Source organism: Molothrus ater, chromosome 10, assembly GCF_012460135.2.
Source record: "Molothrus ater isolate BHLD 08-10-18 breed brown headed cowbird chromosome 10, BPBGC_Mater_1.1, whole genome shotgun sequence".
Classification (NCBI taxonomy): domain Eukaryota; kingdom Metazoa; phylum Chordata; class Aves; order Passeriformes; family Icteridae; genus Molothrus; species Molothrus ater.
In genome coordinates, this window is record NC_050487.2 from 10,989,637 (window position 1) to 10,995,417 (window position 5,781).

Sequence of the window (5,781 nt, forward strand, 5' to 3'; positions counted from 1 at the left end):
TTCTGGTTTTTTAATTGAGAAGGATGATCCTGAAAGATGGTGAAAAGCAGAGGAGGTTGAGAGAAGGGTGATGTCGTCCTGGCATGGATTTACAAGAGTGCTTCCACTATTGACATCCATTGATTTTATTTCTCATTGCTCCCACCTGTAGAAAGCTCTTACAGTGGTGGTAAATATACTAGAGTAGTATATTTAAGAAGCCAAGACAGAAAACTTTGTTATTACATGCATTTTAAAAAGCCCACAAAACACAAAGCGACACAAAACCCACAGCCACCACCTGATTACAGCTAGGAGAGACATGTTAGTGCCAGTGGCATCAAACCTTTGTCCTGAATTGATATACCTCAAATCCATAGAAAAGCTGTTTCAAAAGTCCTCCAGAACCATAAAGCAGAACCATCCTGTGAAATGGCTGTAGGTTTTCCAGTGCATACCTGAGTTTTAAGTTGCCATTTGGAAAGAGGTTATGTACAGACAGAACCAGAATTTAATGTCTTGTTAGAATCACAAATTCCCAGTGATAGTGGGTGCTGCAAGGCTGCATTTTTCAAAATGTGTTGCAATACTGAGATCTGTGAATTCAGGACATCATGTGGGCATAACATTGGGTTATTTAGTTTTAGAAATGTTGTGGTGTCACTAATCCTAGCAGGATGTGCATCAGTGAGATCCATAATGTTAAGTGTTTCATGAATCATTCAGATTAACACATCAGAAGTCTGATAATGCACAGTTTGGCACAGTGTATGACAGAGAAGAATGTGTTAGTTTGAAATATTCATTTTAATTTTCTAAATTCACTTTTCACAACATGGACAACTTCTTTTTGCACCTTGGAAAGGAGGCAGGGCAATTATTTCTGTATTCCCATTAGCACTTTCAGTGAGTATTTTAAAAATTATTTTCACTTTTTTTTAAAGAATCTGTGAAATACTTTGTTCTTTTCTTCGTCCTGATACTGTAAAGTTCCTTGTTAAACTTTCAGGAGCAAAGTTCTTTTAACAGCCTGCTTCACCTTGACAAAAAGCCAGCAATCCCAAAAGATTTACATGTTCAGTGAATTGTCTTACTGCAACCAAAGATGCTACTTGTGTGAGTAAATTTAAATGAATATGCAAGTGTTGCAAGAGCAGGGCCCAAGTCAAAAGTAGTGACCTGGTCACTGGATGTTCATGAGAGAAAATGAGGGATGACTGGGGGAGGAAAATAGCCATGTGGTTGTGGATTACTTGAGTTGTTGTGGCAAAGGAAATTATGTAATTTGAAACTGCATTTTTTTTTCTAGCTGTCTCCCTTTTTCCTGCTTCGCCAATGTTATGGTGTCCCACTTGGCTGCCTCATTTTCCAGCAGACAAGATGCATTTGAGTGCTAATATAATCTAAAAAACTAAAAAATTGTGAACTCTATTGCATTAAATGCCATTTGTGACAAGTTACATGGTGCCCTGGCCACTCTGCAGGCATTGTACAAACAGTGTTGTCTTTGCTGCCATGTTTTACTCAGCCCAGCTGCTGGAACTGTTTGGTAACTCTGACTGTAGCAAGCTAAAATGTGAGATTCATAGTGGTTGATGTGTTCTTACAGGAACATCATTTAAAGTTCAACAACACTCCTGCTGCCTCTGAAAGGTATAAGATAAAGACCTTTCCCTTGTATCTCAAGTCCAGATTTTCTTTGATGCTACCTCTGTTCTCCTTACCATTACTCCCCTCATTTCACTGAGCACAGAGACAAAATGATGCTTGTTATTAATATTAACCTAATGAAATCTTCATTCAAAGAGATTATTTCTCAGTGGCACTGAGTACCTTCAGTTGTTTCATCACATAGGCTCATTTAGTCAAAAACACCTTGTGCTGCAGCAAGTAGTTCACTTTTATATTCCAGTATGAAATAGATTTAGTAATAGGAACCTGTGTGCAAATTCCTGGCACATCTTCAAAGTGGCATCTTTATTAGGGAAGGCAGCTTTACATAAAGCTAAGAGCATCATTACAAATATAATACTTGAGAGAGTTATTTCCTCACCTATAAACTAATGCCAATACAGAAGTAAGATGAGATCTGTACTTAGAGCAGATACTGAAATTGTACAGTTGTAGTTATAAAGTGAGGCATGGTTTTATATACTTTTAATATCAGCATTTTTTTTAGAAACAGAATGCTTATAATACTGTATTTAAAATATTGTCACTTTTACAGCTTTTAATGATATATCTGTAACATTTTTCTGATCTGAATATCCACATCTATGATGAGGATAAGTAAGTATGCTGACGTTATTTACCTTAAAAAGTATAAATTGCTTATTTAATGTTATGACAATAATTTTTATCTTTTTATCATTAGTTTTTAATACCAAAACATTTAATCTCTTTATGCTGTAATGAATTGTAGAAGTATTTTTATTATATACAATGTTTTTCCCCCCATAATAGGATTTTAAATAAGATCTTAGCAACTGTGTCTCACAGCACTGTAGAAGCACTGAAAATCCTTCCAGTTCTGGGACTTCTGCTAAAAACAAAGTGTACATTTTTCCTGTGTGAGACACATCCATTTTGAAACCTGAAGGTGGAGAAGGTACTGGTGCTTTCCAGTTTGAGAGCTGATGTGTAATGTTTGGGTAAAGGTCCCCTGTGGTCAGGGCAGCTCAGGGAGTGCATTTGAAGCTTTGTGTCTCAGCAGCCTTGGGGAGCTGCATGGGCACAGTGAGGAGTGCAGGGGCAGACACTGCAAACCAGCTCAATTCAGCACTGGACATTTTATGATTCAGCAGTGCCTCATTACAGCAAGGAACACGTAATCTAGTATTTAATTTTTAAAAAATAGACCAAAAGAATAATGTTTCTTAGGAAATCATTGCTTGGTATTTCTCTTGAGTTTCACTTATATAACTGTGTGAACCTGAGCAGAGCTAGTATGAAATTCTTACCAGTTAGCACTCTCCCTTAGGGAGTGGAAATCTTTTTGGCACTTCTTGCCTAGAAAAGCAGAAGAGTAAGAGCACAGAGGGTGTCACTGTGTCTCTTGGAATGCAAGTACCTTTATCCATGGGAAAACATGCCTGGTGATGTCTGGAGGTAGCACCCTTCTCCTGAGTTCCTTTCCTTTTATATGGCATAAAAGATGGTCCTTATATTTACCACATTGTAAATATAAGGATCCTCTCCTGTCACCTGCAGAAACTGGCACAATTGTGAATGAAGCCATTTCAGTTTTCAGGGAAACTTACTGTTACTTCTGTATCTTGGACAGGCTAAAGGTACCATAAACAACAGCTGTCAGCACCATTTAGCGTTGAACCAAAGTGGTGAGAGGCTTTTGTGGGGAAAAACATGGGGAAAAAAAACCCTGTAAGTATTTTCGAAAGGGTTTCTGTATATGTTAGGTCTATTCCTTTCCTTTTGACAATTTTGGGGCAGCTGCAGTGGTTAATTCCTCCCTTTCCTGTTGACCAAGCTCAAGCACAATCTGGTTTAGTAGTTCTTTTATCCTGTTGGTGCTCTTTATCCATGTTTTACAATGTCTGAGCTTTGTTAGTTGGCCAGTTCTTCCAAGTGTTTTGTTTTCTGGTTAATGTACACTGATATGGTGCTATTACAGTGTTTGGTAGAATGACTTACAAAGAAAGAAAATTTTCATTTTTCTTCTGTACACAAGCATTACTTGAAGTTAAACATAACTAATGAATTCTGACATGTGTTTTATCAGTTGCTCTTCACCAAACTTACATGTTGGCCTGTACAATTCATTGAAGTTGTTCTGACAGTTACATTTTACAGAGTGGAAAGATACAGCCAGGCTGAACGACACACTGTGTACATGTCCTTATGATGGGAGTTCCTCATGATGAATGTTTCCGTGATTCATGTTTTTATAAAGAATGCCAAAGGGATGACTATGGATATATCACTTGTCATAACTTGTAGTTCAGTTAACAATAGTGAAGTAACAGTTTAAAAAAACAGCTATTGTACAGGAATGTTCAGTTACGTTTGCTTTGCAAGACTTCAAGCAAGCATGACATGGGATCTGCTAGACAGGTCTCGTGACTTTGGGATGGCTGGGGTAAAAGGGCTACTGCAAGTAAGAGCAGATTTGTGAATCACTCCTCCCTGCAAACATTCCTGCAGCAATACATTCTGTTCCCTCTGCACACCTTTTGGGCACGTTGGAAGCTGTCTTTTAACTCCAGTGCTGCTCTGCAGTGCTCAGTCTGTGCAAATACATCGATGGAACTACAAAGAGGGAAATGATTCCTATCTCTTGGGAGTTCTCAGAGGACACAGAGCAGAGCACAGCACTGTAGTGGTACGAGGGCTTGAGCCTGCTGCTGCCATCACCAGCATGGAAGGCAGAAGTGGTTTGGGAGTATGAAAGTGGGCAGAAGGAAATCAGGTTTCACAGTGCATGGAGTCACTGCAGTCCCATCTTAGGAATGGCTTCTCTAGACTGACAGTAGAGCTATTCCTTGATAAAAATGGATGCTTGGAGTGGAACCAATGAGAGAATGTCTACAACAGGACCAAACAGGAAGGCTATAAAGCATTCCTGTTAGTGCATTTCCTTGTAGGAAGGAATTAAATTCATAGTAAGAAGTATGGATAATTATTTTAATTACTAGTAATAATAAGACCAGGATCATAAAGAAGAATTGCTAGCACCAATTACCAATTTAGCCTGTTACTCTGCAGCAACTTGAAAGAGTCCTGATTTACAAACAAGGCAAAGAATTCTGATTCTGTTTCCAAAACTTAATACCTTAAACAACCTTAAACAACAACAAACATAATACCTTAAAGACCATGAACAATGTCTTGTTCATGACAACAGGATGTCATGAACAAGAGGAGGAAACTGTCCGGTAAGCTTATACAGGACGAGTTGACAGAATATGGATCTGGCCTGTAAATCTGTTGTATTCTATCCTACTAATGCAAGAACTGTGAATCTGGTTTGACAACAATCATTAGGCAAAGTTTTTTTCTGAAGAATAGAGGAATTTTTTCTTTCTGTTCTTTACAAGGTTTCATCCCTTCCTCCAGGCTAACTTCTATCCTATTCCCTACTAGGAAATGATACATTAGTGCAATTTTGCAAACACATGTGAGAGGCCATTTTTGACCCCAAAACTGACAAAATTGGTAAAAACAGAGCTACCTTGAGAAGATAATGATACATCAGTAATTATCTGGTGTCCAAAAAGATGAGAAATAGGAAATTAATATATATTGAAAATTAGGCTGAAGTTTAAGGAATATTTTCTTAAGCAAAAAGGAGATATCCATCAGTTCCTTAGTAGAACTATTGTCCATTTCTGTAAATAAACTGTATCACTGTTGCAGGCTTTTTTAATCAGCATCCACATAGAAGCATTCATCCTAATATTAAGTAAGGTTTGAAGAGACCTATTTAAATATCTTGCTGCATAGAGTGAAGGCAAAGACTTAATTCTGGATATTTGATTAGGACAGCTAAAAATTTCAAGTTTAAGGTATTGCATTAAAGAGAATGAATTCTCTGAGAGGTCGTGAGAAGGTGTAATGATTCTACAGTTATGCATCTATTGATACTCACATCTGATTTTATTTAATAAATAGTGAAAGCAACATTCTCAGTACTTTTTGAAGAAATGTGGGAAGTTGTGTTCTGTAGATGTAATGCTCAACTGCATCTTTTCATCAAGTACAGAGGAAGAAATCAGAAAATGTGCTCTTACTAAATTGTAAGGATAATTTGTATGCTGCTTAAAATAAGCTGATAATGATATTGTC